Below are 13,867 nucleotides of genomic sequence, written 5' to 3'. Positions count from 1 at the left end.
CAATTTATTACACTAGTCCCCAAAGTTTTATAATAACGTTTTCTTATTCGTTGGCTTACCAACTTTGGGGACCATTAATGTATTTTTATTGGTTGGTTTATTAAGTTCAATGTTCAAACGTTTCAACCCCTAATTGAGATCAAGAGAATCATAATTGGGTATGTACATCAATTTATCGGCCATTGTCTTATCCCTTTAGATCCCTGGGTTTGTTGGCATACTCCGTGGGAAAGTGTTTATGTACAACATACAAAACTGCTAAAATAATTTTCAAATAAAAGTAGCAGGATGTCTATGTGTAATGAAGGTTCTTGCTAACCGATAACCCAATATGGTTACGTCGACTTACATTTTTCATGTCACAAAATAAGGGATCTGTAGGGAAGTGATACTGAAATATAAATTGATATACAATCTCAAATGATGAAAAACAAAATAACCCCTTATGTAGATAAAAATCGTGGACTAAAAAGTTTGGACACTGCTAGTTTAAACTATCCAAGTTGAATATAGCAAAAGTATTGAATTTCTTATCGCTAGCTAATGAGTTTTTTTTAAATCTTTGGTTCCTGGTTGAATTTACAGTCCAATGTCCCATCCCTCTCTGCTTAAAATAAAATAAAAAACATATTTTAGGTATCGTATCTATGTTATGTCCTTAGTTTGATAATTAAAATTTTTACTGCAAAAAATGCTGTATCACAGACTACTGTTATTTTTTTCAAAACAAAATTAATAGCTTCTCTTAAAGTGCCTGTCGAGCACCAAAAAAAAACCCACCTCCATATTTTAGAAAAGTTATATCTAGTATGTAGAAGTTGTTGGGGCAGAAAAAAGGCAAAAACCTTTCCTGAGCTGGATCTTTAAATCATTTTAGCGGTGAGCGAGATCGGGGTGCGCCAAATTTTAGCCAATCACAGCGCGGCATTTCATAAAACATTGGTGGAAAGTTGGCTCACCCCGATCTGGCTCACCACTAAAATGATTTAAAGATCCAGCTCTGGACATTACAAATTAAGCATCATGTATTTTTATTTATCCAACTGAAGATTGTTCTTGACATGAAACACTGTGTATTGGACTTATCAAATAAAAATAACATGTTAAATTAAACTGTGTTGATCACTCTATGTTATGACATTAAAAATTAGTAAGAAATTGAATAAAACCACTATATGAAGCTTCTTGAAATGGATAACTCAATCGGTTCAGTGGTTAGACAGTTCGTAACTGACCTCTATACAAAGAAATAGTTTTTATTTTTATCTAATCCGTAAATCTTTTAGCCATTTTTGTGAAATTATTGTAGAAACGTTGAGAAAACCGCAACATTTGAGAAAAAAATAATTGACCAAAGATATTATTTTCTCCATACAAAAGTTTACTTTGTTTATATCATACTAGCGGCTACGCCCCTAGAGGCCTCTAGGGGCACTTGAGGAGGAGAGAGTCGAATTTGATAATTCAATTTCTTATTTTAGATTTTAAAAGAAAAAGTTTAAAAAAATTTACGTTTGATGTTTATTTTTCGTTGAACTCTCTTTCTAAAATTGGTAAATTTAAAAAAAATTTAATTTCTCTAGGGAGGGTGGTGGTACCCTCCCCCAAAATAGTTATAAACCTTCCTGGGACATATGAGAATCTACCCTGTTAAGGAGAACCCAATCGGTTCAGCGGTTAGCGAGATCCTTCGGTACACACAGACAGACACACAAACAGACAGACACAGAGACATCCTGTTACTTTAGTATAAGGCTTATCTTCTAGCGGCTACGCACCTAGAGGCCTCTATGGGCATGTATGTCAATGTCGTGTGGGTGAGTTGCACCTGGACTGAACAGTCAACTTGTCAACTCAAGGCCAGACTCTTGGTCCTTTACCTCATACCCGTGGTACAGTACATTACAGACAACCAACCCTTTGATTGCACGCTCTTTGTCTGGAGATCCTAACTGTGCATGGTAGTGAGTTGCGCCTGTTTGGGGCCAAGGCATTCCCTCTACTCAAACTCTTTGATGTCCTATGCCGAACAGATGGGCATGTAAAAGGTTTTTTTAAAAATCTATGTTAAGATCTGCTGTTTACCAAAAAATGTTTTTCGCTGCTAGATAAGGTTCGAAAAACTAACCTCCCCCCCCCCCCAATTTATAATTTTTTCTATACAAGGAGGTAGAGTTTCAGTGCTTGCAAGCAATTTGAGGGAAATTCCAAATACTTTTATCAATCAATTCTTTCTATCTTTCTATCTATACACCTTTTTTCTCTCTATATTTTTATTAATTCAAAATTTTCAACAAGTTTTCTTTTATATTATAACTTATTCATAATATAAAATTGTTTTATTTCATATTTATTTATATTCAATAATTTAAAATGTAACAAAAAATGTATAGAAAAAACTTTTTTTTTCAAGAAGAAATAACTTAAAACTTCACCTTTTCTAAAACTTAACAAAGTACAAAAGTTATGAAAAAGGAAGGATTTAAAAAATGTAAGACATAGAGGCCTTTGTCTGAAAGTCCTAACTATGCAAAGAATGAATAATACTTGCTCCTATTTACTGACAAAGGCATTCCCCTATCACGTGCCAGATATAGCAGCAGTAGGGACCATTAGTAATATAACCTTTTATATATATTTCCTGGAAAATAAGATTATTGGATTTAAAAGAGCAGCCAATGAGAGTTATTACAGATTTATTTAATCTCTATGCGATTTAAATGCTCAATGTTTGGAGAACTCAAGCTCACCCATTTTTTCAGTTATTTAGGTTGGTATTTGAGATAGTGGTCCCCCAAACGAGTATTTCTTATTTAGATCTGACATGTTAAAAATTGTAAGTATATATCTGTATAGTAAAAGTTATCGCAAATATAGGTATCAAATAATAGTTTGTTTTTTTTTATCGCATCATGTTACAACAGCTTTCCGCGGATATTAGAATGTAAAATTAGCCAGTTTGTTAGCCCCGTATATGTGGAAAATTGTCTGTAATATACATGATTTTTCAATACTGGCTGAGAACTTGTTCGAATCCAGCAGATATCAATCGGCTTCGAAGCCATACTGTAAAATTTTTTTAATCAGACTGTCAGCTGAACTTTTAAAAAATCTTGATAGATGGACAAAAGAACAAAGTTATTTAAAATGTTGCTGCGTCACTAATAAACTGTTAAAGATGCAAAAATGAAAAATGACCAACACGTTATTTTTTGCATTTGTCAAATGAGATGGTAAAGACATGCATAATTATTTTTTGCATTAGGGCTTCTCATTAATTTACTCTTGTCAGCAATCAGTAGCATAGAGTGCAACACGTCAATTGTTGTTGGTTACATGAACTGCATTACAGACAGACAAACATCCACATACTCTGAACTATAGAGTTACTTTTAGGTAGATTAAAACATTGAATAACTCCCAAAATGTGAAAAATTAAACCAATAAAGTGAAGCTTAAAAACCTAAAGTTCTACCATAAAATTTAGGGCAGTCACATTAATTCCATTGAATACTTTAAATAGAATAGTAGGCCGGCAGGGGTAAATTTGCATTTTTTTTTTGAAGTTGATTTTGTTACCAATTCAACTATATTTCTTGTCAACTTAAAAAAACTTAAAAAAAAACATTATTACGCCTAATTAGAAAATAATGGTTGATAACAACGTGGGACCAGACCTTTATAGTGGGTCTCAAGGCCATCACATTACATGCATAACGGGTTCTTCCCAGCTTCTTAGGCTTCTTGTTGGTGTCTCAACCCCTTTCCCCACCAACAAAAACATTCAAACATGACATTCCTCATGAAAATAAATAGCATATTGTATTCTTGTCCTTATATCACAAGAATTAGTATCAAAAGATATTCTATCATCCAAAAATTTTGTGCAATTATTCACAACCTTATTTTTCCATGTTTCAAACTTTTTGTTGCTTAGAAAAGAAGATCAAGGCTGAAAAAAAGTTTCTTGTACAAACACAGAATATATTTCACAAGGAAAGTGAGATAGATAGAAAAAATAAGCAGAGTCCCTTTCCTTAAAACAATTTAGAGATAAGATAATTACTTTATGAAATTGAAAGATACATGGTAAAATACATTGACTGTTCAAGAGTGAAAGATTAATTATTTCTTGTATTGCATTATAATCAGCTTTCCAAGGATATGAAATGTACAATTATAAGATTAAAACTGGTTTTAATTTTATGATTGTACATTTTTATATTCATAGAAAACTGGATATAATATGATTCTAGGCATCGTTTTTTCATATGGATGAGAACTGGTTGTAATCCATCAGATATTAATCAGTTTTTAATGAATAAAAAATGTTTACCAACTTTTTAAAAGTATTATTATTCAAAAGTGACCAACATCCCAATTATGAGTTTAATGTTTTTAGACACTCCCCAACCCACATGGTAAATTACACAGAAACTTTGCTGCAACATACAGAGAAATAAATTTTGAACAAATTCCAAGAATTTAAGTTTTGCTTAACTGAACATTTTCCTGGGTATTTTCCTTCTTCTAACCAGGGCCAGGATGTAATAACAATAGGAATATTTATGCCTTTCAGAAAAGTATTGTGTTTGTTGGTAGGTAGGTATTAGTCAAGGGTCTGCAATTGATTCTCAGCCGTGCATAAAACTCAAATTTGAAATTGATTGTCAGTTAAGGTTGAGACATCCAGCTAGATTTTAAAGTTTTACTTTTAATATAAAAATTTCAATGAGGCTTATATGCAGCTGCTGAGCCCTGGTATAAGTCCATTCTCAATGGCTTTCATGAACTATTTAAGATTTATATTTAAGATATATTGACTTTTGTATAAGACAAATTTCATAGTATCATCCTTCCCTGTGTAGGTTAGGGTTTAAGCCCCCTAAAAAAGGAAAATAGTTTCCATTAGGTAATTTATTGTTTTATAAAATTTATGTATTAGTTGGATGGATATTTATTACTTTTAACTGCACACCTAACATTTCATCAAACTGGATTTCTTAATCTTTTTAGAGTTTTAGATAAATTTTTTTTATGTTTCTGTGTAGGTATTGTAAATGTGGTAAGCCGAACGTTTCAGCTCACAGGGTTGCGAGTTCGAGTTCAACGAGCCTTAGCCTTGAATTATTCTACCAAAAACAAACTAGCAGGATTTAGTCATACAGAAATTATATATTTAACTGAATAATATTTACAATGAATGTTTACTATTTATATACAACAGATTATAACAATGGTTAGGTTTGAAGGGGGTGTGGGGACACAAGGGCTTAGCCCCACGGTGGTAGACAGGCTGCGGGGGCAGCCGTGGTAAAAGGGGAGGCAGCGCCTCCCGGTTATATAATTGCGTGAGGGGCGCGTGATAGCTGCGTGTTTGTGCCCCTCCCCATATTTAGGCAGGCCAGTTTGACCGCTGGATAGCGGGGTCACCGTCGGTCATGAGGTGAATGGTGATATAATGGGGATTAGTGCAGAGGGCTTGTTATGATAAGTCACTGCATAGCAATTCTGTAAACTGCCTGTCCGTCTGGTTGTCGTATTACCACAACCTCCCCTTCAAGGGTTGCGGGGCTCTCGAGCCACCAGGCCTTGAACCTGGGGATACGACAACCTATGTCTGCGCAGGACAGGATCTTCCTGGGGCACAGCTTGGTGGAGGACAGCTCTGGCTACACAGGCTCCGCGGGACACTCGCTGCTCTGTCTGGCTGTGGTTGGATATCAGCATTGTCAACTCCTGGTTGGCTTCCAGCCGTGGGTTAGCGACGGCCAAGCCCCGCCGCTGTAAATTTTGCCTCGTCTGCAGAACTAACTCTGTCTCGGCGGGTAGCTGGACACGGAGGCCTAGACTAACTCTGGAGGCTCCCAAGGGGGGAATGACGATGGAGGAAGGCGCATAAAATTCCATGGGGGCGCCCGCTTGGTCCAGGTTACTTGGCCTCCTAGCTCCTACTCGGATGGGGATGGCTGTCATCAACAGGGGGCACATTGCTTCAGCTTCGTCCTCTGGGGCTGCCTCTTCCATCGCAGTGGCCGCCTCTCCTCCTACAGGCTCGCTGCTGGCCGGCAGGTTCTCCATGTCAGTATCAGGGTTCCAGATGGCATCTCTGGGTGGCTCTGGAGCTGGCGGCGGCGGCGGTGGTTCGTTGGGTTGATCCTGCAGGTTCTCTTCTACTGGGTCACGATCCTGGCCGCTAGGCTGTGGGGCGGCTGCGGCTGGCTGGTACACTGGGAACTGCCCTGGGTCACTAGCTGGCGGCGCCGCAGCTCCGACAGGCAGCTCGGTGGCCTCCTCGTCGCCGTCCAGGTCGCCTTGAATGTCTGTTGGAATCTGATGGGCAGTTACATCTCCAGTGTATTTGCGCCATCGGCCTACATGCGAGGTGACTTCCGAGATCCTGGCTGTTGGAGAGGCAGGCTTGATGACATAATGGCCTGCCGCACTATCTTCCAGGGGCCAGTCCACCTCTTGGTAATCTTGGCTGCCTTCCCTGGCACCAGGCGGGGGGCCAGGTACCAGACCAAGTCTCCAACCTCGTACTTGGCCGTGCCTTCGTAGGCGGTCGCGCTCCTCCGGATGGTTCCCTCCTCTCGCTGCTGGATGGCGTCATACACGGCATGGTAGCGCTGCAGGAGAGCTTGGACGTTGGCTGGAACCGAGGCATACTCTGTGTCTGGTAGCCGGAGCACCATGTCCACCGGAAGTTTGGCCTCTCTCCCAAAGTAGGCCAGGAACGGGGTCACGCCTGTGGATCTGCAGGCCTTGGTGTTGTAGGCAAAGGCAATGGCAGGCAAGTGTGGCTCCCAGTTGTTGTCGTCTCTGTCTAGGAACAGACGCATGCCTGTGTTGAGCGTCCGATGGAACCTCTCCACTCGGTTGGACTGCGGGTTGTAGGGCGGTGGATGTGTCAGGCCAATCTCAAGCTTAGAGGCCAGTTCCTTGAATACCTGGCCGGTAAACTCCATCCCGTTGTCGGAGTGGATCTTCAGGGGGCATCCGAACGTGGCCAGGTGGCGGTGCAGCAGGGCCTCAGCCATCGTGAGGGTGCGCTTGTTGGGGATGGCGTAGAGGCTGACAAACCGGCTGAACCCATCCTGACAGGTGAGGATATAGCGGTTTCCAGCTGGGGTCTCTGGCAGCGGCCCCACCAGGTCAATAAACAGGACTTGCTGTGGATACCCCTGGCGGGAGGGCACATGTATTCCTAGCTTCAACCTCTCCTTGGTAACCTTCTGGACACACTCAGGGCAGGTTTGAACCATCAGACGGACGTCACGGGACAGGTTGGGCCACCAGAAATGCATGGCGACGCGGGCAATAGTAGCGTCCATTCCAAAGTGCCCGGCCATGGGGGTCCCATGGGCTAAGAAGAACGCGTCCTGCTGGAGGGCCGAAGGCAGTAGGTATCTGGTTCTTTCTCCTGTCAGGGTCTGGTCAGTGGTGGTGAGGCAGCCATGCTCGTCAAGTCCCAGGGCTGCAAAGCGGCTGGCGTACTGCTGCTCGTCTCGTTCCTTGCCGCGCAGCTCAGCCTTAGTTGGGGCTCTGCCATCGGCCACCCACTGGCGGACACGGAGCAGGAGAGGGTCCTGTGTCTGGGCTTCTAACACTCTAGCCGGGTCCAGTCGTGCGGCAGGGGGCCGGCCAGCTGCGGACTCCCCTAGCTGGCAGAGGTTGTGGATGTACTCAGCTTGCTCTGCTAATTCTTCAGCGGTAGCTGTCGGCATGTTGTCGTCCTCCCGGCGGCTGAGGGCGTCGGCGTTGGTATTCTGGGTGCCAGGACGGTGACAGACAGTGAAATCTAGGGCCGCTAGCTCCTCCTGCCAGCGAGCCACCATCCCTGTGGATGTGTTCAGCGACTTCATCTGTAGCAAGGCTGAGGAATCAGTGTTGATCTGGAAGCTGCGGTAGGACAAGATGCCATGAAATTTCCGAATTCCATACATAATGGCGGCCATCTCTCCCTTCCAGGACGGGTAGCGAGTCTCGGGGTTGGTTGTCTTGCGCCCCACGGCGGCAATCAGCCTCTCCTTGCCGTCCTGGCATTGACTCAGGATGGCAGAGATGGCGCGGCTGCTGAAGTCTGTGGTGAGCTGGAACACCGCCGGCAAGTCAAACCTAGGCGGCGCTCGGATGGGGGCTTGGCGGAACTTGTCCTTGAGCTGTAGCAGCTGGGCTTCCATCTCAGGCGTCCAGGCCAGGGTCTTGGCCGTCTTCTGCCAATTCATCTCGTAGGTGAGGTTGGCATACTCTGGGATGAACAGGCGGTAGTATCCAAAGAACCCCAGGAGCGCCAGCAAATCCTTGGGGGTGCTGGGGGCCGGCCAGTCCAGGATACGGTCAATATAATCCTCTTGCATGGCTATCCCCTCACGGCTGAGGGTGTGGCCCAGATAATCCACCTTGGCTCGAAACAGCTTGGTCTTAGCTGGCTTGAGGCGGATTCCTCCCCTGCGGTGGGCTTCCAAGACCTCCCGGAGCCTAGCCAGGTGGGCCCAGGTATCCTGGTGAAAGGTCAGGACGTCGTCAAGATATGACTGGAGGTTGGCTGTACCTAGTGGATTTAGGACCCCTGCAATAAATCTGGAGTAGACAGACGGTGCCGTAGCAAGGCCAAAGGGCATCCTTTTCCATTGGTACAAGCCCCTGGGGGTGGTGAAGGCGGTGCAGGGCCGGCTGTCCTCAGACACACGGATGGTGTAGTACGCGGCCACCGCGTCTAAGGCACTGTAGACGCGGTGTCCTCCCGCTCGTTCTACCAACTGCTGGATCCTGGGCAAAGGGTAGCTATCCAGTTCCAGGCACTTGTTGAGGGCTCTGTAGTCGACGGCCCAGCGGGTGCTCCCGTCCTTCTTCTTGATGGGCACCAGGGGGCTGCTCCAGGCGGAGTCTGAAGGCTCTATGACTCCCTCTTGTAGCCAGGTGTCCAGTTGTTTCTCCAGCTCAGCCTCCTGCCGCGGGTTCAGATCCCTAAATCTCTGGCGGATCGGCTGGGTCCCTGGCTTGAGGCGCAGCTGCAGCTCTACTACGTCAGTGCAGCCGGGGTAGAGTTGGAGAAGACGTCCCTGTATTCTGATAACATGGTCCAAACCTCCTTCTTGAGCAGGGGATCCTTACGCAGGAACTTGTTCTCCTCCATCTCAAGGGCCTCCCACAGTTCCTGCATATCTGGGGGCTCAACAGGCTCTTGGAATGAGTGGAGACGAGGGGGAGGCTTATCAGAAACCTCTAAAATGTCAGGCTTGACCAGATCCTCAGCCACGGGGAGGCCAGCGTCCAGCAGGAGGGGCGTCTCCCCTTCATTTACCACCAGCACTCGGAACACGCTGGCGGAGCCAGGCCTGTTGGCATACAGGCCTTCTGGGATGACAAGATCCTCCCCAAACCTCTGTTCTGGGGCAGCTAGTTGGATGGCATCCTTAGTACGGTGTCCTACTAATTCAACAGGGACAGCCATGACACCGCGGCCAGGCAAGACCACCCGCTTGGCCGTGCGGAGTTGGGGTGGCTGGCCATCAGTTGGAGTGACAGCGCTTAGCCTATACGTGGCCGGCGCGGGGTCAGCTTCGGCTCCGGGACCCGCCGGCCGCGACTTGACGGGCTCGGCCTCGGGAGGGGATGGCGTGTCGGAGCCAGGTGTGGCTCCGAGGGCGTCCGGCCACGATTTGACAGGCTCGGTGCTGGGAGAGACCGGGGCGCTGGGACCAGCCTGGGCTCCGTGGGCGTCCGGCCGCGACTTGACTGCCATATATAATTCTTTTAATTTTCCTATTAATAATATTCCTCGTTAGCGGTCAGGATTTGGGTGTTGTCTGGAACCAACATGCGTTGCACGCCCATTGCGTGCATGAGATGTTCAGAAATTACAGCAGACCCTGGTACACGGTTGCCAGAATCGACCATGGCATCAACCTGTACGTGCTGGGCAGGGTCAGGAGTGGGAAACCTCACCCTGATATGGCAGGGGAAGTGGAGGTCCTGCCCTTGAGATAAGGGGGCCTCCCGTTCGGCTGGGGTTGGCAGAAACTTCGGTGGTGGCCGAACCGCAGCTATGGTAGTATCGCTTACCATGGTGGCTTAGGCTGTAGCTTCGAATCACTAGAGCTTATCAATTATCACTGGGTCAACAATTTTATATTTCTTTTTATCACTTGGTTGACATTTATACACACTTATGTGTTGTTATCACTAGGAGCTCTAGGTGTGATTCTGGAAGCACTGGCAGCAGGGAATGTCCGTCCTGCAGGGTTAAGAGGGGTGACGGCGGCAGGGAATGTCCCGTCCTGCAGCGCCGCTGGTTCGAATCCCGAAAGATGGCGGCAGGGAATGGCCCGTCCTACAGCGCCTCGGGTTCGAATCCTGGAAGGCAGCGGCAGGGAATGTCCCGTCCTGCCATGCCTGTGGCTCAAATTCTGCTATCCGTCGCAGTGGTAGGCCTTACTTGTGTGCTGAAGCTTCGCAGCCACACATTGCCTTCTCAGGGAGACCAGCACCTAGCTGTCCGTCTCGTAGGTTTGGCCTGGGTGTCCTGGGGCTTGTCCCAGCTACACTTGCCAATTTAGACTCAGTTCTGTAGCCGTTTGAGCTAAATTATCCGATTACCGTGGCTGCGCACCTAGCGCTACTCCTACACGGTACGGAAAAAGCGTCGTAACTGGCGCTTTTAGCAGGCTAAATCTGCTTGCCGTAGGCCAAAGGCCCACATATTGCGTTCAAAATGATGGAAATTTGACCTAAAAAGGCCGTCTCACGGGTCAGTTGGCTTCTCAGTTGGCGGCTGATTGTCCCCTTACTTGCCAAAGGGTCCAATCAGAGGTAGAATAGGCTAATTTCTGTAAGGCTCGATTGAAACACGCTGACACCAAGATGTGGTAAGCCGAACGTTTCAGCTCACAGGGTTGCGAGTTCGAGTTCAACGAGCCTTAGCCTTGAATTATTCTACCAAAAACAAACTAGCAGGATTTAGTCATACAGAAATTATATATTTAACTGAATAATATTTACAATGAATGTTTACTATTTATATACAACAGATTATAACAATGGTTAGGTTTGAAGGGGGTGTGGGGACACAAGGGCTTAGCCCCACGGTGGTAGACAGGCTGCGGGGGCAGCCGTGGTAAAAGGGGAGGCAGCGCCTCCCGGTTATATAATTGCGTGAGGGGCGCGTGATAGCTGCGTGTTTGTGCCCCTCCCCATATTTAGGCAGGCCAGTTTGACCGCTGGATAGCGGGGTCACCGTCGGTCATGAGGTGAATGGTGATATAATGGGGATTAGTGCAGAGGGCTTGTTATGATAAGTCACTGCATAGCAATTCTGTAAACTGCCTGTCCGTCTGGTTGTCGTATTACCACATAAACATTACATTATCATTCTGGCCTTGTCAATGTATGTTCACCTGGCATGGAAATTACTTATTTTTATATCATAGAATATACTTTATGAATAAAACTATTATATTAATATTTCAAGTATGGCTTCAAAACCAAATAGTATACACTAGATTAGAACCGGTTCTCAGCCATACTAAAAATCATTTGTTTGTTGGCCCGGGCCATTGGTTCCTTGGGGCTAACAAAACTAGTATTAATCTTATAATTTTTCATTTTACTATCTGAAAAAATGTCTGATATGATGTGATAAATAATTATTACTATATTATTTTTCCCCAAAAATATTAGGGAAATATAAAATGACTCACAAAAAAATTTACTCTCCCATAAACTCATAATGTGTAAAATAATGCAATGGTTATTCTAACTTACCTTATCTATGATAACTAATAAAACCAGGAAGTAAGGGTATAATGGGCAATTCATTACACTAGTCCTCAAAGTTTTATAATAATGTTTTCTTATTCATTGGCTTAACATTTGGGGACTAACATTGAATTTTTATTGGTTGGTTCATTTAGTTTAGTGACTAAATGTTTCAACCACTACTTGTAATCTACAGAAGAAGTATTTTTTAATCATTGGGGATGTAAATAAATCTATTGGCCATTGTTTGTTCCCTTTAGATCCCTGTAAAAGACCTTCATAATAATCATTAAGCAAATGAGTCAAAAACAGAAATTATTTTTGTTATAAATAGAAATAATTATTGAATCACTTTTGTAACTTTTTTTCTGTTTTTGAACAGAGACAGTTATTCTTTAATTTAAATAAAAAAAAATAATTTGTGTTTAACAAGTTTGCTTTTCCATGACATCCTTCCTATTATTATTATGATAACAAAATACCTATACAATTATAAATCTACTAAATAGGGTGTTTAAAAAAATATATAGTAGGCATTTTAAAATAGGCGGTTTCTGAAATAGGCGTTTCTTGAGATGACAAAACTTAGATCCAATGTGTTTGCATTATGAGGGGAATGCTATGCAGGGTTGCAGCTATTTAGCGATGGTTTCCTATATTTTCAAAAACTTTATTGAATCTAGCAACAATATTACAACATTTATGTCCCATTCAATGCATATGAAATAGAAGATCTTTTAATTCTATAACTAGAAAAGTAGGTCACATCAATGAGAGAATAGTTATTTATTGTATCGTATTATAGACAGCTTTCCGCGGATATTAAGATGAAAAATGTATTGTATTAATTGTCTGTAATACGATGAAATACATAATTTTTTCATTATGACTAATCCAGTGGATATCAATTGGTTTCAAAGCCATACTGGAACAGAAATTAATATTATTTACTCAAGTAGACCATTATATCTAAAAAGTTCTTGTAGTTGTAGATTTTGAAATTTCTATGAATTTAATTTCACAAGGGGAAGGGAGTAGGGCACAAAGTAATGAAATAAGATAGGGGAGGGGGGACAGTAGAGCAGAGAAGAAAAAAAATTGGAAAAGGGGTGGGGTGGGGGGCCCGGGGGATATTTTTGACATATGGACAAGAAGGCGTTGCTGACAGATAGACCAACAAGGGTTCACTTGAAGAGTAGCTTTGGTACTCATAAAGATGAATTATAATTAGCTGATAATAAAAAGTAATTATGTCTCCCGTTATGCCTCAATACAATGTTTCAAACTTTCATACAAAAGATTAAAAAGGAATGTGTACGTCTAAAAGAGGCGAAGATTATATTTCAGTATGGCTTCGAAACCGATTAATATCTGCAGAATTAGAACCAGTTCTCTGCCACACTGAAAAATCAGAATACTTCCCACGAATATCAAAACAAAAATCATAAGATTAATACAAGTTTTTTTTTCATTTTAATATGCGCGAAAAGCTGTCTATAATACGATGCGATAAATATCTATTATAAAGACAAAATTTAACTCCTTAAAGTACATTTTAATGTAAAGAAATCGTCCAGTAATTTAAACACATTTTCACATAAAAATCCAACGAGGGGGGAGGGAAAAGGCAAAGACCAACAAGTATGGATTAAAGGGTGACAGACAGACGAACGGACAAATTATAGAGTAGCTTCACTTACACAAAGACCCTTTACTGACAAACTGGCCGACCAACCTACCTACCAACAGGGATTTAACAGATAATAGATTTACTACCCAAAATAGAAACGCTTTAAAGTGTTATGTGTGACGTCATAAAAATACGTCTATTATTCATCTTTTTTAGGGGTTTCCTTTCCCTCTTCTCCTGTCATCCCTCCTTTTCAGACGTATTTTTATGAACTCACACATGACACTTTCTAGCGCTGCCATAAAACAATTTGGCTGTTCTAAAAATCTGTATTAAGTAAGCGAACACTTTTTGAATTAGTCTGATTTATGGTAAGCCATGACTAGTAATTAGACACATTCATGTAACTACATATAACTTTATGTCAGTACAAAACAACAGAATATCATTTAGCAAATTAGGTTCAAATTTTAGTTG

The sequence above is a fragment of the Acartia tonsa genome, chromosome 7, assembly GCF_053477335.1.
Source record: "Acartia tonsa isolate MP-2025a chromosome 7, ASM5347733v1, whole genome shotgun sequence".
In the NCBI taxonomy this organism is placed as follows: domain Eukaryota; kingdom Metazoa; phylum Arthropoda; class Copepoda; order Calanoida; family Acartiidae; genus Acartia; species Acartia tonsa.
This window is presented reverse-complemented; position numbering follows the sequence as displayed.